Source organism: Rattus norvegicus, chromosome 16, assembly GCF_021556685.1.
Source record: "Rattus norvegicus strain SHRSP/BbbUtx chromosome 16, alternate assembly SHRSP_T2T, whole genome shotgun sequence".
Classification (NCBI taxonomy): domain Eukaryota; kingdom Metazoa; phylum Chordata; class Mammalia; order Rodentia; family Muridae; genus Rattus; species Rattus norvegicus.
Genome location: NC_141549.1, coordinates 81986382 through 82011160, shown reverse-complemented (window position 1 = coordinate 82011160; position 24779 = coordinate 81986382). Strand labels below are relative to the sequence as shown.

At 42.7% G+C, this 24779-nt stretch overlaps 1 protein-coding gene and 1 long non-coding RNA gene across 1 annotated transcript; both read right to left on the bottom strand.

Moving 5' to 3' along the window:
• Window positions 1–24779, bottom strand: part of Erich1 (glutamate-rich 1) — a gene marked incomplete at its 5' end in the record, with an annotated part of 52793804 nt that overhangs the window by 1653203 nt on the left and 51115822 nt on the right.
• LOC134482558 (uncharacterized) lies at window positions 912–1406 on the bottom strand. Its single transcript, XR_015640510.1, has 2 exons — window positions 1232–1406; window positions 912–1076 (listed from the first exon to the last, which is right to left on the bottom strand). It is a non-coding gene; the product is annotated as an uncharacterized LOC134482558 (long non-coding RNA).

Sequence of the window (24779 nt, the reverse complement as noted above, 5' to 3'; positions counted from 1 at the left end):
ACAGAATGTGGATGTCTTCTTTATGGAGTCCTGTTGTCTGGTTTCTAACAGTAGTTCTCTGATGTCTGTCATTCTGCATTCATGCCCCTTCAATGGAGACCAGCACCCTCATCTCCCATCCCCTTCTCTGCCTCATCACAGAAGGCCTCCCACAATCTAGCTGCAGAAACTTCACAATGGTTGGTGTCAATCTGCCTATGTTTGAGAAACCCACACTTCGAATCTGTGTTCAGATTTTCTATGCTTCCTGTTACAGCCTGAGTGCTGAGGGTCTCTACAGGCGCCTGTGTTTGGACACTAAGTTCTTAGCAGGTCCTATTTGGAGAGGTTTTGGAACCTTTTATAACAGCCCTAGGGTGGGGCTGGAGGTTGGAGCTTCCAAGAGTTTCTAGGTAGTACTCTGCTTCCTGGCATGACCACCACATATCCAAAGCTACTCCAGTGACTTCACCTTTCCCAACACAGTGGGTTTGACTCTTAACTCCTGAGCCACAATAAGCACTTCCACCAGGCATTTTATTACAGTAAAGAAAGAAAAATTGCTGTCTTTCATACACGAGAAAGCTAATACCTTTCAGTGATAAATACTTGTAGAATACAGAAACCTGGACTGAAAAAACGTACCAAGGAGGAAATTGCTACTTGACTGGCATAGAACACTCAGGTTCTAGAGCATAACTCTGGGATTCGAGCCTGGATGTAAATACTGTAAATGTTTAATTTGCCTTTGGGATGGTCCACAATGCTCGGAGGAGAGTGCAAAAATTATGGAAAGTGTGTCATCTCGCAGTGTACCTTTTCTCTAGGGGAAGTTTATCCAACCCTGTTAAAGAGATGAAAACCATACCCTAGAGACACAGTGGTTTTGGGGTCTATGCAATATAGTAGATATCAAAAACTGCCACACCCGAAACTTAGAGATTTTATATTTTCTATGAAACATTAGGCAGTCCATAGCAGTCTGGAGCATCATTCCCAGAAGGTGGCAAGAAACCAGCTGACATCCCTGTTTGGATGTGTCCTTCTATGTGCATAGTGGTGACAAGTTCTTATTAGTGCGCATCTTCGTTTTGTTCCTGATAAAATGTAGAAAAGGTAGAACTGAATTAGGAACTGGGTTGAATGCTATTAGTTGAATGTTTTTCAACTTTGTGAGAAAAACAGATTGGCTTACACACTTTTCTATAATAGAGACCTGTGTAACTTTGATCCCATGGGAAAGAATACTCACGTGGGCATCCTCATCCTCAAGGACTAGTTCATATTCTGTTCAGAAATCAGAACTTGACTCTCCTTGGGAAATGGTCAAGCTCCTCATCCACTTCTGGTAGAGTCTGAACTAGTCTCGATATCTTGCTGTCTTTCTTGTGGAGCCTGGGGCAGGGGGATTTTAAATTCAAAGCCAGCATGACCTCATATAAGGACCTGACCTCAAAAATAAGAACAAATGAATAAATTCTAGAACCCATGGGATGGGTTCTAGTAGGGAGTCCTTTTCCAGGCTAGTGAAGATGATTGCACAGGCTATGTTTTGAGAACTGTATAGGATGAGCTTGTTTTTAAGAAATGGTGTTTGTCCTGGAGGCCAAAATGCCAAGAATATCAAGCTGACGGCTGTTGTCTGTCTGTCACTCAGGTAGAAGGAAGATCATAAAGTGAACAATCCTGTTATAAAGAGTTACAACATGGTGGAACTCTAGACTAGCACCCAACTGGTTAGCACCCAACTGGTTAGCACCCAACTGGTTAGCACCCAACTAGTTACCCTGTGCCTTCTCAATCCCTCTTGGAGTACAGACATTTTAAATGCCAGATTCATGGATTTTATAACTTAATACAGTGTGCGTTCAGAAGTATGAACAATCTTTCAAGGAGAAAAAAAGCAAAGCTTCGCAGACTTGACAAACTAAAACAAATGAAGGGCTGGGTGCAAGGGAACAGTGGGAGTCAGCTGTGGACATACACGAAACCAGACAATTGCTGAGTGCAAAGAAGTCAATAAAAATGCAAATATTATGCATGTTCCATATTAAAAAGAGCAAGAAAATTAGGAAAACAAGCTAAGGATTAAAAAGTTGATTATATATTTTAATTAAGCGATAATTTATGACAGAGGTTTAATGGGGATTATATGAAAATATGTGGAGAAAGGTTCACCAGTGACAGTGGGTTAAAAGTTAATGCTGTACAAAGGTGTAGAGAATGGTGCTTTAGAATGCTTCTGAAATGTTTTAATGCATGCTCCAGCAATTTAATGTTTTAATTAATCCATAATAACTATCATTATTAATAATACTATAAACTCACTGCACTTCAGGACCACATGGGAGAAGCATTTTCCCATCTGAGCAATGCAATGCTTTTCAGAACCTTCATTTTGTTGGAGATGGCCAGGTTTCTCCTGCTCTAACAGGGACCAGAGACGAGTCTGTGAACCCACTATTTTTAGTGCCAGAAGTCAGGCCTTCTCTTCAAGGTTGCGCCATCTCAGGGTTCTCTCTCCATCCCTTTATCCTTGGATGCATATAAGTTGGCAAGAAAACCCTATCTGCTAACAGCAATGAGGCTGGATCCATCTTTTTAGTGAGCCTTGTTTAGGAAATGCAGATGGCCCAAGTTCCAGTGCTGTCCTCTCTCCTACTCTCTTGCTTTCCTCACTAGGTCTTTCATCCACTGTTTAGAGTCAAGGGCTTTCTCTGTGGAAGCCACCAAACCACCAGGTCTTCCCCCTGCCCTGAGCTCTGCAGGGAACCTGTGAGAGTCAAACGGAAGAGGCAGAGACAGCATCATTGGGAAGCAATGAAGACTGCTTAGGAAGGAGAGAGCTTCCCCTTCTCCTTGGCTCACTACTTGTCCTGCCGAAGGGCTGGTGGAGATCAGAAGGGCAGAGGAAGAGACCTTTGTTATATCTACGTTAAGAAAGACCAAAATGCCCAAGTAAGAACAAACTAAAAGAGCAACTCAGATCTATGTACAGCCAGCATGTCCTTCAGACATGTGTGCACAACAAAGGTACTGTCTGCACTTACATCTTGACTCTGGAGACCAGATTCTCCTGGGGACTTTCCCACTGAGACTTGGAGAAGTGTGTTGGTCATTTTTATGTCAGCTTGACACAAGCTAAAGAGGAGGGAACCCCGGTTGAGAAAATGCCTTTGAAAGACTGGTCATGGTCAAATCTGAAAAGCATTCATGTAATCAGTAATTAACGATGGAAAGTCTGATCCATGGTGAGTGCTGCCACCTCTGGGCTGGTGGTCCTGGATTCTATAAAGAAGCAGGCTGGTCAAACCATGAGAGGAAGCGAGCCAGTTAGCAGCACTCCTCTTTGGTCAGTTTCTACCTCTAGGTTCCTGCCCACATCCCAACTTGGCCACGGTGTTTCATCGCAGCAATAGTAACCCTATCTAGGACAGAAATTGGTAGCAGGATAGCGGGTAATGACTGTGATGGACCTGACCAAGTAGTTTTTGGAGGACTGTGAAAGGACTTTGGCCCTTTGAGCTGGAGTCTTCAAAGTTTGGTGAGCTGCTCTGCAGGAGTTTGGGAAAATGTTGAGAGCATTACAGAGGACAGGGTCCTGGCTTGTAAGTCTTCAGAGGAAAGCAAAGATTCCCCAAGGTTATTTGTGTGAAGAACCTGTGTCAGCTGGCCAGCTGGGGCCAAAGAATCAGCCGTGATTAAGAAGAGATCAGTATCATGGAGGTGAAGTCTTCTGGGAAGGTTTCCATGGGGTCAATATACAGAGGCTGTGTTCCAGAGTCAGCTGAGATCCTCCCATGAGCTGGCAGCTGAACTTGGCAGTGTAAGAGTCACCCAGATGGCACTGCTTTTGAGGTCATGGAAAGCAGCAGAGGCTTGGCACTGTGGGTGACCATTGGTGAAAGTGCAACCTTTGTAATGATTGAAAGCCCAGGACTGAAGGGGTCATGTGGAGAAGTCGAGGCTTGGCACCACGAAGAGAGCCCAGGAGAAGCTATTGGTGAAAACTGCAGCCCTGTTGCACCAGTGTTTTGACCCCAGCAGTTTGAAGATGCCAGTACTGGAAAGACCGCCAAGGACAGCTGTCAGTCGAAGTGGAGCGTGCCTGAACTTAGAAGACAAGCTGTGTGTGCTGCACAGGGTGGAGCCGGAGAAGTAACCCAAGCCTGTTGGAGGAACTCAGAAGACCGTGAAGAAATAGATCCAGACATTGAACACTGAGTTATTTAGGATTTTGGAGGATGGTTTTGCTTTGTTCTGATTGTCAATGTGTCCTGGTTCTTCCCTCTTGAAATACAAAAGAACCCTACTTATTTTTGATATTCTAGAAGCTCACAATTGAGAGAGTTTGGATTTTAAAAGAGACTGGATTTTTAAGGATATTCTTTGAATAATACGGTGTTTGAACAGGTAAAGACTGAGGGACATTTACACTTGTAATATGGTTTATATTAGATACTTAATTAATCTGAGATCTTGGGGATGAATAAAAGATGAAAGCTTATGTCTTAATAAGTGTAGCGTCTGTGTGTCAAGTTGACAAGAGGTCAATTGTGCTAATTTTATGTCGACTTGACAGGTTAGAGTTATTTGAGAGAAAAGAACCTCAATGAGAAAATTTCTCTATGAGACTGGACTGAAGGCAACCCTGGTGATTGATAGGAAAGATCCAGCCCAGTGTGGCTGCTGCCATCCCTGGGCTGTGGTCCTGGGTTCTGTAAGAAAGCAGGCTGAACAAGCCATGAGGAGCAAGCCAGTAAGCAGCACCCTTCCATGGCCTGTGCATCAGCTCCTGCCTCCAGCTTCCTACTCTATTTTGAGTTCCTGTCTTGACTTCCTCTAATGATGGGATATGATGATCTAAAGGTGTAAACAGAAAAAACATGCTTTCTTCCACAACTTAACTTTCTGTCATGGTGTTTCATCACTAACAAGAAAAACCATAGCTGAGGCATACGGGGTCTGAAGGACTTTGCTCTGCTCTCCTCTGTAAGATGATCTATGGTCCTAATGTATGGCGATCGTGGCCTCATATTTTATTTTTTTTCCTCATGATTTAAAACAAACTTCACAATACACATCATACATGCAGACACACAGGAATATCACTGAACCATGAAGAAAAAAGAGAATCTTGCCATTTACAGCAGATAGACCTCTACACATACACTAAGTGAAAAAACCCCAGACATAGGACACAGGTACCTGTATGGTCTTGTCCCTATGTGGAGTTTGAATTAGTTCCTGAGAGGATGAATAGGAAGCCTTGTTTTACTCTGTCTCTGATACCTTCTTAATTGCAATGCTTTCCCAGACAAAGTACAAGAAACACATTCCCCTCTGATGCTGGGTGTGTTGGTTCTAAATGCCACCCTCGGGAGAGCTGTTGAGAGTTCAAGGCAAACCTTGGCTACAGAGCAAGATTTCATGAGAAATAAAAACACCCAGCTGCCAATGAGTCAGCATTTGACTAAAGCTGAATACCCCAGGGACTCTGTGCCTTGCGATTCTTATTCACAACTATAAGGCAAAGTTCACTCCAGGTTACAGAGTGCCAAGAAGCTGTGACAATCTCTTGTGTCGTGTGCAACTTTCCAAGATGCTTGTACTCACAATGCTATTTCCTAGTTTGCCTAATATATACTGTAGGATTGGGGGCAGATTGGACAGTGAATTCAGAGAGGGAACACAGACGATGAGACAGGCAGGCAACTTTCCTGTGGCATTACCATTGCAACGGAACACCTTGGCAGATGTTAGTGAATGCGTGAAGTGCTCCCAGCTGCCATTTCGTTGACTGGTGGGTCCCTTCCCAGGATCTCCCACCACTCTGCGGCCCCCACACCCATCACATCTCTATAAGGAACCTGTGTGGCAAGACTAGCTGCAGGTGGGAACCTGCCTGAGGCACCTGTCTACTGTTTAAAGTGTCCTGGGCTCCTCTCCGAAGCCTGGGCAGCTGTCTGCTGTCCCAAGCCAGCCAGAAAGCAAACACCTGTTTTCATCTCAGAAAGTAAAATGCAGCATGTTTATGAGGTCCTAAATCTCTCTCCCAACAAGCTGAGCTTTTTAATTCCGTTCTTTCCCACTTGCCCTGAAGGAATAAAGTTTAAAAGCAGCATCAGCTTTTTGCCGCTTTGTTCTGTCTGTGGTACTCATCTTTGGAATGAAAAGCACATTTGAAAGCCTGCTGTGAAATAGAAGCCATGCTGGGTTTATTTGTTGAGGTTGTGTTGACTTTAGGGGTGATCCGATTTGAACTGGCTTAGAGACACTCAGAGACCCAGGGCCAGGCACTGTTTCCTAACGGGTCTCTCCTGTCCTTCCACCACCATGGAAGCCCCATTAATTAATTAGACCTCATCATTTCCTCTCAGTCTCTTCAGTAAAATGTAAACAACACTGGAGAGAATCAGATTTGCCTTCTAAATGCATCATGCGAGGGGCTGATTCAGTGGAGAAGAGCATTGGCTATTCTTCCAGAGTTCAGGTGTTCAATTCCCAGTACCTATTGGTGGCTCACATATTCTGTAATTCCAGTTCTAGGGAACCCATCACTATCTTCTGGCTAGGGGCCATGTCCGTGGTTCACAGACATACATGCAAGCAACATCCACAATTAAATTTTTAACAAGTTTTTTTTTTAAATTTATCAAGTGGTACTGTGTATGAACATATTAAACCATGGAAGAATTCTCCAGCTTGACAAAAGTGGGTGAGCAGAGCATTCAGCTTTGCTTCTTGACCCAGCAATGCTGGTCTGCCCCTAGTTTGGGAGTTCTGAATACAGTGATGGATAAGGACCTGAGATGCCCAGGCTCAGGACTCCTGTCCAAAGAAACCAGCCAATCAGATTACACCTGGGATATCTCACAGAACAGACAAACTACCTTATTTTACATATATGCATGTGCACCATATATTTATGTGCATGTATATATGTATATGCACATGCACATGCATATGTATATGTATATGCACCACATGCATGACTATGCCCATGGAGATTAGAAGAGTGCAGGGTCCAGCACAGCTGTATAAAGAGAGGTGTGACACAGTTGCTACCCCTGGAGCCTCACCAGACCACTGATCCTCAGGACCCCCTTGTGTGCTGCAACTGCTGTTGGCCTGACACTGATCTGATGTCTCTTCTATTTTACTTTCAATCTCTCTTTCTGGGGAATATACTTCCCTCAGTAATCAGAGCTAATCACTCCATAATAAATGAAACAAAGGCAGTTCTCAGGAAAGAGAATTGAAGGTGTTTATGAGACTGTGGAGGATGAGGAACAGGCCTTCCACTTGGCCTTAAGAGCCACGGGAAAGGATCTAGCAACATAACCACAGAGGCCATAAAGGTCTACATGGTCCTTTATAGAAATAGTTCATTGCCAGACTTGGCCTTGAATTTGGAATTAAGAAGAGATACATTTACCGTCCCTCCCATCCTATGACTGCTGCCTTAATTAGCCAGGGTGAACTTGGAGACATCATGGATGGAAAATAAAGTGGTCTTAAGAAGAAAAGAAATAGGAATAGATAAAGAAGGAGGAATCTATTAACACACACACACACACACACACACACACACACACACACACAAGCAATGATAGATGGGTTTATCTTATGAGAGAAAGGTTAGTATATGATCTAGAAATTGCTGGGATGAGGAAACAAAGGTTAGAAAATTAAAAGGTGATATACAAGCATATAAAAAGTTAGTGCTTCGTTCTCCTAGCTTCTAGTGAAGACAACAATACCTATTTTATTTACATAAACTTTAAAACTTTGTAAGAAGTTATTTTCCCCTTAGTAATCTGTCACCTTTCTGTCTACATGAAAATAGTTACTAAAGACTGCTGTCTGCTATACTAGAAAGCCCCAAGAGATGTGCCCAGCTACCTGTGTAAAAATTATAAGGAAATGTGCATTTGCTTTATGTTTAGTTTCTGTTTTAAGGAAGCTGAGATTGGGATTATTTAACTGGGATTCATAGATTTTTATGTAAATTTAATGATTTCTGAGAGAAGTTATTAACTGGTCAAGACGCTGATGTTGCAACTAAACAAATAAAAGAGTATGTTCAGGATCACTGGGAGAAGGTAAGGCATAAAAAAGACAGAAGAATGAGAGAAGGAAGAGTGAGAAGAAGGAAGAACAATGAGAATCCTCAGGCAAAGAGAGATCACCCGAACTGACAGCTTGCATCCACTACTGACTGCAGTCAGTATTGAAACAGTGCTGCTTCTCTCCTAATTCCCCGTTTCTCAGGACCCTCCTCACGCTGAGGCCGGACCTCAGCACAAGGGGCCATCAGATCTTCCAGAACTGGAATAAAAGGAGGTTGTAAGCCTCCATGTGGGTGCTGGGGACCAAACCCAGGTCCTTTACACTGAGCCATCTCTCCAGCTGCAGACCGCCTTCTTTCTAACATGAGTGTGGTGAATGTTTATACACAAACTGTCGTATTTATGCACCAGGAGCCCAGATTTCCACACATACATAATGACAGACCGCTTCTTCCTGGCGGTGAGCAGGAACATGCAGCTTAAATGCAGTAATCATGGCAGAGGGCTGGGAGGTTGCCTGCTCAGACTATTAGAGATTTCTTGGGCGCAATCAGAAGAAATTACTCACGGTTCGAAAGTGGTTGCTTCTGGTAGGTAGAGAGAGGATCCTGGGAGCCTGGCAAAGCTCCCGTATGCCTTTTCCACAGGGACACTTTGTAAAGGAAAAAGTAAAACAGTAATCATTCTGTGAATTTTAAAATGTGTGTCCCTAATGAAGACCAAAACACAGAGAAAAACGTCAGGAGCAAAGCACATTTTTAAAGAAAGGTCTTTAAAGAAAATTACCCCTTCTAAATAATACTTTAAAAATATATGTATTACCCATTATGACTGAAGAGCTTCAAATGTTGTAACCGCAAGACATATTTATTTTATAATAAACCAAATCATAGCATAAACTTCTTGAGATCTCCACACAGGCTCTTGCTTTGTAGCTGACAGTGTTTCGTGTGCTTTCCTTAAGTCATTTAGAAATAAACTCATAATTGGTAGAAACTCCAATTTCTAAAGCTCTTAAGGGAAACAACCGTTTCTTTATACTAGAATTCTTTGTCCGAGTGTTGAATTCTCATGGCTCCACTGAATTGGAATATGTTGGACTGGGAGCAGGTTCTGAAGAAGCAACTGTTTTGCCTCCACTTGAATTTGCCTTGGACCTTAGGTGCTATCAATTTGTACAACATTGGAGACTCATGGAGGAGCCCCACAGGGTCCAGGCAGTACAGCAGATGGATGGGAGTCTAGCACTCAACCTGAAAGCTGCATGGATAAAGTATGGCTTCGTTGGTCAAGCACAACGCAAGCTCTCTGCATTCACTACAGGCTCGACTAGGGACTGGAGTGTGTTCATGTGGTTCATCTGCTCAGGAACCTCATAACCAGGAGGTATCAATCAGTGAGCCAATGAGGGATGGAAGAATGCCAGGAAGGCTGGATTTGTAGAAGAGAATCATCACATTTTGACTACGACTTATGAGTCACACCAAAGGAGCTCAGAATCTCTTGATACAGAGATGCTTTCTAAGTCGTCTCTGATGATGGTTGTCTGCCCAGACTGACCTGGGTGGGGACAGATCCTTCTGTTCAGAATCGAGGGCAGGAAGGTAGCAATCACAAGCAGACACAGGTGACCGAAGCCAGAGCCACTTGGAGAGTCGTTTTCTAGTGAGCAATTATCCAGGTGAAAGAGTCCTGTTTGATAATGAGAACAATGGAACAGGAAGGCGTGGCAAAGAGTGTAATGTTTTTCAGGGGAAATGGAGATAGGTTAAGAAAAGCAAGACTAGAAGATACGACATTTACGTGCCTGTAATCTGCTAAGGCTTGCCCAGCTTTGGATTTGGTCTGATAGGTGGGACAAGGAAACGAAGAAGGAACAGGGATGTGTCTACCGAAAAGCCGGGATCCGGTGGGCTGTGGACCCTGATGGAGACACACCAGCAGCTGGGAACCTCAACATAGCTATGATAAATTTCTGAGTGAGGGACTGGTTTATTGTATATTGTTTATTGTTTGCTACCTGATAGGAAGTAGGTAGGCAAGTCTCAGGTGTCATTCATCCGGAAGGAAGAAGCTGTGGTTGATAGTTTCTGCACACACTGGCTTTGGTTTAAGGTTGATCATTTGGAACATCTGTACTTGGGCCAGAGAAAGGCTTTGCCATTCCCATGGGTCTGAGGTACTGCGATGCTCCACATGGCTGTGCTCACAACAATAGTACACATTCCCTCAGGACTTCACCCACTCCTCATAATAATCCATCCAACTTTTCCATCAGCCTGAAATTAAAAAAGGAAACAAATTACAATAATTCTGTCATGTTTTATTGATGTGTTATTGAAAATTTTTAATACATACATAGCCACAATTTTAATTGGTGCTCTTCTAAGAACACTAAATAAAAACTAGGGATTTGTACTGTAAGGATAAAAGTGAGGTAATTTCAGAACAAGGTCTAAAGAATTTGGGGCTCTCATGATTTATTATATACACACTTAGGACAAATCCTTATAATTGAGTAAAGCTCACATATAATTGAATGTTAGTCTGTTGTGTTACATGAGTAAAGTTTATCTGGGACATCTCCTTCCTTGTTTTATTTGGTTTTGTCAAGCTTGAGCCTTTGGAAGCTAAAGCATGCCTAGGCTATGCTCCATCCTCTATGAGCAGTGGTGGGCTGGAGGAGGGGCTGGCTGCTGCTGGCAAAATGTCAACAGTTAGCTGACCATGCAAACCTTTTCCCATGAACACCTTCTGACATGGATTCTACTGGCTGAGTTTCCCAGTAGTCTAAGCAATTGGTATAAAATACCCACACCACTATGTCCCATAAAAATCAGCCATTAACTAATCATAAAAATCATTATTAACTAATGTCTGCGTAGATTAACTATGTCTGCTAATCTATCCTTTCAGTCACCGAGAAGCGCATTTACTTTGAATCAGAAGTGAATTCTTTCCCGTTTTTCTGACACTTTGACAAAAATTAGTTGGTAGGAACCATATAACTAGCAAGCTTTTATTCTTTTTTAAAATCTTTTATTTTAGATTTTTTTAATATGCATTGGTGTGTTGCTGCAATATGCCTGTGTGAAGGTTCCCAGATCTCCCTGAAACTGGAGTTGCAGACAAGTGTAAGCTGCCAGGTTGAACCTGGGTTCTCTGGAAGAGCAGACAGTACTTCCCCCACCCCCTCCGGAGCTGGGAACCAAACCCATGGCCTTGAGCTTGCTAGGCAAGTGCTCTACCACTGAGCTAAATCCCCAACCCCTGAGACAGTGCTTTTAACCACTGAACCATCTCTCTAGCCCTAAGCTGTTATTCCTAAAGCAGTGAAGATATATCAATGATTGTAGGATGACAACATTATGCATTATCCAAGGCTGGGCCCCCCAGTGTAGGGGAATGTCAGGGTAGGGAGGTGGGAAGGTGGGATGGTTAGGGAGGGGGAACACCCTCATAGAAGAGGTGGGAGGGGGATGGAATTGGGGGCTTATGGACTGGAAACTGGGAAATGTAAATTAAAAATAGCCAATAAAAATGCAAAAAAAAAAGAATGGGGGTCTTATATCTTCTACAGATAATGGCCTTTTGTGCTGAGAATGCTGTGGGATCTGAAAGTTGAGTGTGTTATGCCTTCCACACAAATACACCCTGTGTATTCCTACAGCTGAGTGTGGAGAGGGGATGGGAGGGGGTTCTCATGTCTTCCACAGTTGCACACCTTTGTGTGCCCGCACTGTTCCACAGACTCTCCATTTGCTATGGAGAATGGGCTCCTCAGCCTGGGCAGTGCATGCATGTGCAGAGCTCCTTGGTGTTTGACTTTGTAGCTTCTCAATGGCATAGGAAGCAATGCACCTATCCATATCTGCTTCTTAATATCTGAACACCTTCTGAGGTAAAGTGGCTGTTGAAAAATTTCCCTCCCTTCGAGCTAAGACTGTTGCTGTTTGCCTCCTAATCTGACTATATTTTTCGCTTTTCTGTATGTGTCTGCTTTAGTCAGTGTAGAAAGTTTTTCATACTCATCTTCAATGTTCCTAATTTCCTCTTAGACTATGTCAACTTAAGAATCCATTGCTCAAAGTCTCTCACAAACTCTAGTGTCTTTTTATTTTTTCATGATTTTTGCTACCATCGATGAACTACAGTTCAAAAATACTAAATCCAACATCCAGTTAATAAACGAGTCACACTCTGAGGTTGCAGGCCATTCTGAAGAGTTTGATAGCGCCTCATGCTGGCCTGATCAGTTTCTTCCTGGTGAGGTATGTCTCTGGGGTGACCTCATAGCCCTAGGCAATTGTCAGAAAGTCAGGACATTACATTGCTATTTTTCAGGTGACTTTTCTTCTCAGTGAGAGAGAAATGCTGTGACTGATCAAGTAGACGAAGAGAAGCCACTTACATGTTTTCTTTAGTGGAAAAAAAGAAAAAAGAGGTATACTGTGTGGTTATACCTTCATACTATTGTAAGATAAAATGCAGTTATTATCCCAAGTCCAATATTACCTGTAATCGACAGCAGAACACCGAGATGGGGCTCCATAGCTGAACCCAGAACCCTAGGCCAGTTGGATTAAAAATAACCAACAAACCACGGTGATCTTACTTTTCTGCTACACAGAATATGTGTACATTGACCACCAAAAAGCAGAATAAATGAACATAAGAGAAATTTAATGATAAATAACTAATTATGAAAAGCTTACATAACTGTATCAATAAGAGAAAAAGTACCCTTGTATAGAAGAAAAGGAAGGGAAATATTTTTAGTCTTCTCCAGAGTGTTGTCTGTTTTATGGCATTTGAGCTAAAGCGCATATAACTATATCAATAACAGAAAAATATACTTGTGTAGATGAAGAAAAAGAGAAATAATCTTTCTCATCCCCAGAGTACTCTGTCTATTTTATGGCATTTGAACGTCCTCATCAATTGTACAATCGGCTTGTCAGGCTCATCATGAAGGGAAATTTGCTGGAATTTAGTCTGGGAATAAATTCACTCTCTCTATCAATTTGCGTGCGATTGGTATTTTAGGAACACCACATCTCCTAACCCATGAAAGTGATGTTTTCTTTCATACCGACCCTCACATTTTCTCTCAGAAATATTGTAGAGTTTTCTGTGTAAAACTTTTGCACATAATTCGTTGGACTGATTTCCACCTATTGATAGTGTGTGTAGAGCTGACTCCTGGGCATTGTTGCTAGCATGAGGGAGTGGCCCTGATCTTCTCATCTGGCATTAGGTTCAGTGAGCATTCTGTATTACTTACCTGTACCAAAGAGTTCTTTGTATGCTGTTTTACTGATATATGCAGTCATATACTTTCCTCTTTAAACTGTAGGTTTTCATTCTCTGATTTATCTCTGGTCAGTGGAATGCAGTATGGTATTGCCTATAATCAATGCAATTCAACAGCACTATCTGGGAGTTCAGGAAAAAAATGTTCCACATTTATTTTACAAGCATTTTAGGGGCTGGATTTGCTCGACCACATCTTTATTTTGGTTTTTTTCCTTCGGCCATAAATATTTGTACAGTTTTTACTGCATTGGATCACAACATTTAATCAACTCCTTACTGGAACCATTAAAGTTAATATGTATCTATGTCCCTATTTTATCAAGGGATCGTTTCTTAGGTTCTATTAACCTGTTAACATAGGGATGGATTTGCGCGGACACTTGCTTTTGTTTGCAGGTGTTTAGTAATTGTAAGCACAGGCTATAAGAATCCTTTGCTTCACTTTCTGGGTGATAACTTTTAGAAATCCATACCTCAGGATTGCGCTGGTTCATGGAGATGCATTTTTGAGTCTCATTAGGCTGCTGTGAAACCACTGTCATATATTCACAGAATGAAGTAACCCAGAGACACATGTCTGTCCTTATATTTATTTATATGTGTATTTTGTTTTTCTGGGGGATGATTTTTTTTTTATACTCTAAGGGAATGAAATTACCGAGAGATGGTGCCTTTCAAGGCCTGTGGAAGGCTTAGCTAGGGCCAGCAAGAGTCCATTGGGCTGGTCCCTCTTCCTGCAGCTTTAGTTTAGATGAGCAGCTTCTAGCAGACTCTTCTCTGCACTCCCGGATGTTCCCACACTTTCTGCTTCCAGTGACTCCCCAACTCCCTGGCTCTGCCTGGATCACTTAGATGATTCTTCAGGAGGACAAAGCAAATGTAAGTTTGCATCACTTCATTTCCTAACAGTTTGAAACCTCTCCCTGTTCATTGGTAATGATACAGTCTTCTCACACAACCTTGGTTCTTCCCCAAAGCACTGCCCCTTTCTTTCCAGCCCCATCTTCTCTATACCATACCACAGTGTGTTTGTTGAACTGACCTGCTGTCAGTCACAGACACAGCCCTGACTCACTGTACCATCTGTAATGTGGGATCAAGTGACTCACTCTTTATTTGGCTTTGTTTTTTTTTTAAATATATATATATTTTTCTTTATTATTTTTATCTATTTTTGTATCTATTTCTTTATTATTTTTTATCTATTTCTTTATTATTATTATTTCTCAGTGTTGGTGTTAGAACCCAAGCCTGACATGTGCTCAACAAGCATCCAATGGCACTGAGCTGTAACCACAGACTGATGAAATTTTATTCCTCAGGATCCTGTGGCAAAGGAGTGCTCCCTCGCATTACCCTACACTTCTGGGAATTGATCCTTCCCTGAGTCTGCTCTGTAGTAGCAAGAACAGTGGTTCTCGACTTCCCTAATGCTGCAACCCTTTAAGACAGTTCCTCATGTTGTGGTGACTCCCAACTATAGAACTATTTGTGTTGTTACTTCATAATTGTCATTTTGCTACTGTTATGAATTGTAATATAAATTTCTGTTTTCCAGTGGTTTTAGGAGACCCCTGTAACGTCATTCAACTCCCAAAGAGGTTTCCAAACTCCCACAGTTTGAAAACCATTGAGCAAGAGGTTCTTTTTCTCAGGATCCTTGAACACTGCTACAGTAGTACCCATGTCCTCTACATAGAGCTATACCGTGCAACCCAAGCAGGAAGTGGTCTCAGAGTAACCTTCCCTCTGGACCCATCAAACTTTATATCCCCTGTGTGGTCAGGTATCCCTGCCTCAGGGGTTGCTCCCTCTTCACCCATGAAAGTGTCTTACAGGGGCTGGAACAGGTCTGAGTTTATAGCTCCTCTTCCCAGTGTGAGAACATATAACCTCGGAGAATTGAATCATCACCTCCTGAGTCTTAGTAGCTGCTTCTGGGGCTTGTCCCCTTTCCTTATCTCAGTAAAAGACTTTTGGAATATCCTCACCATGCAGAAACAACAAAAGTCTAGTCTGACAGACAATGTACTTTGTTGTCTACTATTTCCTGCACTCTACCTTGACCACGCTTGGTGCCTGATTAGCCAAACCTGAGGAGAGAGGAGGCGGTGAGACTAGGTTGTGAGCAAACTGAGATGGTACCTTGAATTCAGTGGTTAGTGTTGTCAACTGGACTGATAGCAGTTCTCCTCCTCCTCTTCCTCCTACTCCTCCTCCTCTTCCTCCTCCTCTTCCTCCTCCTTCTCTTTCTCCTTTTCCTTCTCTTCCTTCCCATTTGCACCCTCCCCCATTCCTCTTCCTCTTTGTTTTCTCCTCCTCATGCTCTTCATTCTCTTCCTTCTCCTCTGCCTCCTTTTCTTTGTTCTCTTTCTCCTTTTTATTCTGTATGTCCTCCATGTGCATATAGAATGATCAGAACCCCCAAATGACTGTCTTTGTACTACTACTAATTATTATAATAACAAACTTGGCAAAAATCAACAATCAGCTCGAAGATGCTTCACATGGAACTGGATTCCTTGTTTGGAGTAGCAGGGTTCTTAGGATTAGTCTCTCTTTTCCCAGCCAAACATCCGACCCCCCTTTCATGCCGCTTAATGAATAGAGACTGCTACACTGTGGCTCAGTCTTAGGGTCTGCAGCAAACTGTAGGTTGTAAAACTTCTTTGAACTTCTTTGAGAAAAATTCAAATGGAACTGAATAGAGGGAATTTTAGGAACATCTGCCAAAGTGGATATTCAGATCATCTGCCATGCATTTTAAAGAGGTTGGTTTCTGCATTTCAGATGAAAGACTTTGCTCAGGGTCTTAGAAATATAAATAGAAAGAAAGAGGGAGAGAGCTTGAGATAGAAGAAAGGGAGAAACTTTGAGTTAAGCTGATTTCCAACAGAGATGAAAAGGGAGTCACAGACTTGGTGGACCCTTTCTGCTCCCTGCACTTCCCAGGGGTTTCTTCTGTGAGTTTTAGTAAAGGAACACTCATATGTGCCCTGAGAAGACTCCCTTTGATGGCAGGGGATGGTTCACAGTTTGTTTGTGGGCTCTGGCTTCAAAGTCCACAAGAAGAAAACAAATCTGTTTTGTCAATAGTGTGTGATATGCTGATGATGCAGCTTCCTCCCTCTGTTGGGCTGATATTGCCTGTGCATGCCATCAGACACTGTTGCTCATACTTGCTCAGCCCCTACCTGAGTTGATACAGAAAGGATCCCAAGTGATTTGCCCCACCAACCCCCTACTTCCCCACCCCTACTGTAGGCTTTCGATGCCTGGCCATAGGCCTGGCTGTGTGGTTCAGCCAGGCAAATAGGTTAACTGTTCCAGTTGGATTCCTAAGAGAATGCAAGCCATCAGGTCAGTGGAGAATACAGCTAGAAACTGCTCGAACCCCAAGGACAAGATGAACAGTAGGGTCAGGAGGAGGAAGGAGATGGTGCTGAAGAGGAGAGTAAAGAAAGAAGAGGATGCTCTCTTTTTTTAAAATTTTTTGCCTGCCTGCCACGTGGACTGAGCCACTGCTAGAGCCTTGGATCCATTCAAAGCTGCTGCTGATCATTGTTGGGGAGTTGGACCGCAGACTGTAAGTACTAGAATTAAAGGTGTGTACCGGTAAGACCAAATTTTCTGCTGCAAGAAAGCTGCCTGGTGAGCTTGGGACACACGGAAGCAGAATTTCTCTAGGACCGGGCACGTTCTGTGTTTACCGGAAGTCCCACACCCGCGGATCCCGGCCCGCAGCAGCTCTCTGCTCCCAGACCCGGTGAGAGAGAGACCCAACCGCCTGGTCAGGTGGGCACTCCTGAGGCTGCAGAGCGGAAGAGACCACCAACTCTGCTCACCCCTGCCCACATCCCTGGCCCAAGAGGAAACTGTATAAGGCCTCTGGGCTCCCGTGGGGGAGGGCCCAGGAGCGGCAGGACCCCTGCCGGAGACACCGCCGGACCCTGAAGGAAACAGACCGGATAAACAGTTCTCTGCACCCAAATCCCGTGGGAGGGAGAGCTAAACCTTCAGAGAGGCAGACAAGCCTGGGAAACCAGAAGAGACTGCTCCCTGCACACACATCTCGGACGCCAGAGGAAAAAGCCAAAGACCATCTGGAACCCTGGTGCACTGAAGCTCCCGGAAGGGGCGGCACAGGTCTTCCTGATTGCTGCCGCTGCAGAGAGCCCCTGGACAGCACCCCACGAGCAAACCTGAGCCTCGGGACCACAGGTAAGACCAAATTTTCTGCTGCAAGAAAGCTGCCTGGTGAACTCAAGACACAGGCCCACAGGAACAGCTGAAGACCTGTAGAGAGGAAAAACTACACGCCCGAAAGCAGAACACTCTGTCCCCATAACTGACTGAAAGAGAGGAAAACAGGTATACAGCACTCCTGACACACAGGCTTATAGGACAGTCTAGCCACTGTCAGAAGTAGCAGAACAAAGTAACACTAGAGATAATCTGATGGCGAGAGGCAAGCGCAGGAACCCAAGCAACAGAAACCAAGACTACATGCCATCATCGGAGCCCAATTCTCCCACCAAAACAAACATGGAATATCCAAACACACCAGAAAAGCAAGATCTAGTTTCAAAATCATATTTGATCATGATGCTGGAGGACTTCAGGAAAGACCTGAACACACTTAGGGAAGCACAGGAAAACATTAATAAACAAGTAAAAGCCTACAGAGAGGAATCGCAAAAATCCCTGAAAGAATTCCAGGAAAACACAATCAAACAGTTGAAGGAATTAAAAATGGAAATAGAAGCAATCAAGAAAGAACACATGGAAACAACCCTGGATATAGAAAACCAAAAGAAGAGACAAGGAGCTGTAGATACAAGCTTCACCAACAGAATACAAGAGATGGAAGAGAGAATCTCAGGAGCAGAAGATTCCATAGAAATCATTGACTCAACTGTCAAAGATAATGTAAAGCGGAAAAAGCTACTGGTCCAAAACATACAGGAAATCCAGGACTCAATGAGAAGATCAAACCTAAGGATAATAGGTATAGAAGAGAGTGAAGACTCCCAGCTCAAAGGACCAGTAAATATCTTCAACAAAATCATAGAAGAAAACTTCCCTAACCTAAAAAAAGAGATACCCATAGACATACAGGAAGCCTACAGAACTCCAAATAGATTGGACCAGAAAAGAAACACCTCCCGTCACATAATTGTCAAAACACCAAACGCACAAAATAAAGAAAGAATATTAAAAGCAGTAAGGGAAAAAGGTCAAGTAACATATAAAGGGAGACCTATCAGAATCACACCAGACTTCTCGCCAGAAACTATGAAGGCCAGAAGATCCTGGACTGATGTTATACAGACCCTAAGAGAACACAAATGCCAGCCCAGATTACTGTATCCAGCAAAACTCTCAATTAACATTGATGGAGAAACCAAGATATTCCATGACAAAACCAAATTTACACAATATCTTTCTACAAATCCAGCACTACAAAGGATAATAAATGGTAAAGCCCAACATAAGGAGGCAAGCTATACCCTAGAAGAAGCAAGAAACTAATCGTCTTGGCAACAAAACAAAGAGAATGAAAGCACACAAACATAACCTCACATCAAATATGAATATAACGGGAAGCAATAATCACTATTCCTTAATATCTCTCAATATCAATGGCCTCAACTCCCCAATAAAAAGACATAGATTAACAAACTGGATACGCAACGAGGACCCTGCATTCTGCTGCCTACAGGAAACACACCTCAGAGACAAAGACAGACACTACCTCAGAGTGAAAGGCTGGAAAACAACTTTCCAAGCAAATGGTCAGAAGAAGCAAGCTGGAGTAGCCATTCTAATATCAAATAAAATCAATTTCCAACTAAAAGTCATCAAAAAAGATAAGGAAGGACACTTCATATTCATCAAAGGAAAAATCAACCAAGATGAACTCTCAATCCTAAATATCTATGCCCCAAATACAAGGGCACCTACATATGTAAAAGAAACCTTACTAAAGCTCAAAACACACATTGCACCTCACACAATAATAGTGGGAGATTTCAACACCCCACTCTCATCAATGGACAGATCATGGAAACAGAAATTAAACAGTGATGTAGACAGACTAAGAGAAGTCATGAGCCAAATGGACTTAACGGATATTTATAGAACATTCTATCCTAAAGCAAAAGGATATACCTTCTTCTCAGCTCCTCATGGTACTTTCTCCAAAATTGACCATATAATTGGTCAAAAAACGGGCCTCAACAGGTACAGAAAGATAGAAATAATCCCATGCGTGCTATCGGACCACCACGGCCTAAAACTGGTCTTCAATAACAATAAGGGAAGAATGCCCACATATACGTGGAAATTGAACAATGCTCTACTCAATGATAACCTGGTCAAGGAAGAAATAAAGAAAGAAATTAAAAGCTTTTTAGAATTTAATGAAAATGAAGATACAACATACTCAAACTTATGGGACACAATGAAAGCTGTGCTAAGAGGAAAACTCATAGCGCTGAGTGCCTGCAGAAAGAAACAGGAAAGAGCATATGTCAGCAGCTTGACAGCACACCTAAAAGCTCTAGAACAAAAAGAAGCAAATACACCCAGGAGGAGTAGAAGGCAGGAAATAATCAAACTCAGAGCTGAAATCAACCAAGTAGAAACAAAAAGGACCATAGAAAGAATCAACAGAACCAAAAGTTGGTTCTTTGAGAAAATCAACAAGATAGATAAACCCTTAGCCAGACTAACGAGAGGACACAGAGAGTGTGTCCAAATTAACAAAATCAGAAATGAAAAGGGAGACATAACTACAGATTCGGAGGAAATTCAAAAAATCATCAGATCTTACTATAAAAACCTATATTCAACAAAATTTGAAAATCTTCAGGAAATGGACAATTTCCTAGACAGATACCAGGTATCGAAGTTAAATCAGGAACAGATAAACCAGTTAAACAACCCCATAACTCCTAAGGAAATAGAAGCAGTCATTAAAGGTCTCCCAACCAAAAAGAGCCCAGGTCCAGACGGGTTTAGTGCAGAATTCTATCAAACCTTCATAGAAGACCTCATACCAATATTATCCAAACTATTCCACAAAATTGAAACAGATGGAGCCCTACCGAATTCCTTCTACGAAGCCACAATTACTCTTATACCTAAACCACACAAAGACACAACAAAGAAAGAGAACTTCAGACCAATTTCCCTTATGAATATCGACGCAAAAATACTCAATAAAATTCTGGCAAACCGAATTCAAGAGCACATCAAAACAATCATCCACCATGATCAAGTAGGCTTCATCCCAGGCATGCAGGGATGGTTTAATACACGGAAAACCATCAACGTGATCCATTATATAAACAAACTGAAAGAACAGAACCACATGATCATTTCATTAGATGCTGAGAAAGCATTTGACAAAATTCAACACCCCTTCATGATAAAAGTCCTGGAAAGAATAGGAATTCAAGGCCCATACCTAAACATAGTAAAAGCCATATACAGCAAACCAGTTGCTAACATTAAACTAAATGGAGAGAAACTTGAAGCAATCCCACTAAAATCAGGGACTAGACAAGGCTGCCCACTCTCTCCCTACTTATTCAATATAGTTCTTGAAGTTCTAGCCAGAGCAATCAGACAACAAAAGGAGATCAAAGGGATACAGATCGGAAAAGAAGAGGTCAAAATATCACTATTTGCAGATGACATGATAGTATATTTAAGTGATCCCAAAAGTTCCACCAGAGAACTACTAAAGCTGATAAACAACTTCAGCAAAGTGGCTGGGTATAAAATTAACTCAAATAAATCAGTTGCCTTCCTCTATACAAAAGAGAAACAAGCCGAGAAAGAAATTAGGGAAACGACACCATTCATAATAGACCCAAATAATATAAAATACCTCGGTGTGACTTTAACCAAGCAAGTAAAAGATCTGTACAATAAGAACTTCAAGACACTGAGGAAAGAAATTGAAGAAGACCTCAGAAGATGGAAAGATCTCCCATGCTCATGGATTGGCAGGATTAATATGGTAAAAATGGCCATTTTACCAAAAGCAATCTACAGATTCAATGCAATCCCCATCAAAATACCAATCCAATTCTTCAAAGAGTTAGACAGAACAATTTGCAAATTCATCTGGAATAACAAAAAACCCAGGATAGCTAAAGCTATCCTCAACAATAAAAGGACTTCAGGGGGAATCACTATCCCTGAACTCAAGCAGTATTACAGAGCAATAGTGATAAAAACTGCATGGTATTGGTACAGAGACAGACAGATAGACCAATGGAATAGAATTGAAGACCCAGAAATGAACCCACACACCTATGGTCACTTGATTTTTGACAAAGGAGCCAAAACCATCCAATGGAAAAAAGATAGCATTTTCAGCAAATGGTGCTGGTTCAACTGGAGGGCAACATGTAGAAGAATGCAGATCGATCCATCCTTATCACCCTGTACAAAGCTTAAGTCCAAGTGGATCAAGGACCTCCACATCAAACCAGACACACTCAAACTAATAGAAGAAAAACTAGGGAAGCATCTGGAACACATGGGCACTGGAAAAAATTTCCTGAACAAAACACCAATGGCTTATGCTCTAAGATCAAGAATCGACAAATGGGATCTCATAAAACTGCAAAGCTTCTGTAAGGCAAAGGACACTGTGGTTAGGACAAAACGGCAACCAACAGATTGGGAAAAGATCTTTACCAATCCTACAACAGATAGAGGCCTTATTTCCAAAATATACAAAGAACTCAAGAAGTTAGACCGCAGGGAAACAAATAACCCTATTAAAAAATGGGGTTCAGAGCTAAACAAAGAATTCACAGCTGAGGAATGCCGAATGGCTGAGAAACACCTAAAGAAATGTTCAACATCTTTAGTCATAAGGGAAATGCAAATCAAAACAACCCTGAGATTTCACCTCACACCAGTGCGATTGGCTAAGATCAAAAACTCAGGTGACAGCAGATGCTGGCGAGGATGTGGAGAAAGAGGAACACTCCTCCATTGTTGGTGGGATTGCAGACTGGTAAAACCATTCTGGAAATCAGTCTGGAGGTTCCTCAGAAAATTGGACATTGAACTGCCTGAGGATCCAGCTATACCTCTCTTGGGCATATACCCAAAAGATGCCTCAACATATAAAAGAGACACGTGCTCCACTATGTTCATTGCAGCCTTATTTATAATAGCCAGAAGCTGGAAAGAACCCAGATGCCCTTCAACAGAGGAATGGATACAGAAAATGTGGTACATCTACACAATGGAATATTACTCAGCTATCAAAAACAACGAGTTTATGAAATTCGTAGGCAAATGGTTGGAACTGGAAAATATCATCCTGAGTGAGCTAACCCAATCACAGAAAGACATACATGGTATGCACTCATTGATAAGTGGCTATTAGCCCAAATGCTTGAATTACCCTAGATCCCTAGAACAAACGAAACTCAAGACGGATGATCAAAATGTGAATGCTTCACTCCTTCTTTAAATGAGGAAAAAGAATACCCTTGGCAGGGAAGGGAGAGGCAAAGATTAAAACAGAGACTGAAGGAACACCCATTCAGAGCCTGCCCCACATGTGGCCCATACATATACAGCCACCCAATTAGACAAGATGGATGAAGCAAAGAAGTGCAGACCGACAGGAGCCGGATGTAGATCGCTCCTGAGAGACACAGCCAGAATACAGCAAATATAGAGGCAAATGCCAGCAGCAAACCACTGAACTGAGAATAGGTCCCCTATTGAAGGAATCAGAGAAAGAACTGGAAGAGCTTGAAGGGGCTCGAGACCCCAAAAGTACAACAATGCCAAGCAACCAGAGCTTCCAGGGACTAAGCCACTACCTAAAGACTATACATGGACTGACCCTGGACTCTGACCCCATAGGTAGCAATGAATATCCTAGTAAGAGCACCAGTGGAAGGGGAAGCCCTGGGTCCTGCTAAGACTGAACCCACAGTGAACTAGTCTATGGGGGGAGGGCGGCAATGGGGGGAGGGTTGGGAGGGGAACACCCATAAGGAAGGGGAGGGGGGAGGGGGATGTTTGCCCGGAAACTGGGAAAGGGAATAACACTCGAAATGTATATAAGAAATACTCAAGTTAATAATAAAAAAAAAAAAAAAAAAAAAAAAAAGAAAGAAGAGGATGAGGAGGCAAAGGAGGAGGGTGGGGGTGGGGAAGAAGAGGTGGGGAAGGAGGAAAGAAGGGTGGGGAAAAAGAAGAAGAGAAAGATGAGAAGAAGGGTGCGGGTGAGGTGAGAAGGGTCAGGGTTAGTGTGAGGAGAGAAAACTCCCACTTGAGCCAGTAGTGCAGGCTCTTGGGGAAATGCCTCACTGTAGACTTTCTAGAAATGGTGTGATGGGAGAAAAGCAATAGACAATGAAAAAACAACTCAAGCTAATCCTATTACCTGCTCTCCCACCATATTGCTTCAATCCTACAATTCGGTCCTGGTGTTAAGAGTTGGGAAGGAAGGGTTACCTGTTGGTATTCTGTCTAAGCTCCACCCCCACTGCTACCTGGGAACAGCCAGGTATTCTCTGCCCCACAGTCGCCTAGCAACCGCCAGCTGTGCCTGACTATATGAAGGGCTGCTTACTCCTCTTACCAGCTCTTACCCCTCTTGCCCTTTGTTCTTCGCTGCTCTTGCCCCCTTTCCCACCACACCCCGACGTGCCCAGGGTTGGCCACCTTTCTGCTCTTATACTCTTCTCTTATTAAACCTCTCCATGTGGTGTCTAGGTGTTTTCTGTCCGGGCACGGGTCAAGATTTAAAACCTAACATTACCTGCCTCAAAAGACAACCTCCTTGTTGTACATTGTTGGCTCACTGAAATGTTGAATGTCCTTTCAACTCATGGTGGTTTTGGTTTACAACCACCACAAGCTTCCTGCAGCTTACACCTGCTTGGGTCCCTGTGAGTCCTGTTTTGAGTGCAGGGAAAGCAAAGCATCGTTTTTTTTTCCAGAGATGCCCTCATCGCTGACCATCACTCAGCTTCCCTTTACCCTGACATCTGTTGATTTTTCCTTTGCTGGATCTCAGTTGTCAGTAGTCATCCTTGGAGCCAGAGCCCAGCTCTCACCCAGCTCAGCCTTTCCCTCAAGCAGTTCCCCTCCCCCTCTCTTACCCCAAGCAAAGGAACCCTCATTTTTAAAAGAAATAAATTCTCTTAGGGAGCACTGGCTCCTTTAATTTTCTGTTCCAGGAAACAATAGACTCTTTCATTTTGTTTTAGTGTTAAGAGAGGAAACCACAATACCACCAAAGATAAGGTTTTTTTCCTTTTAGACACTACAATATGCTAACAAGGAGAATTCAAAAATGGAAATGGAATGATTGCAGTCTACATCCCTAATTTCCTTAGACCACTGGTAACTTTTGATACT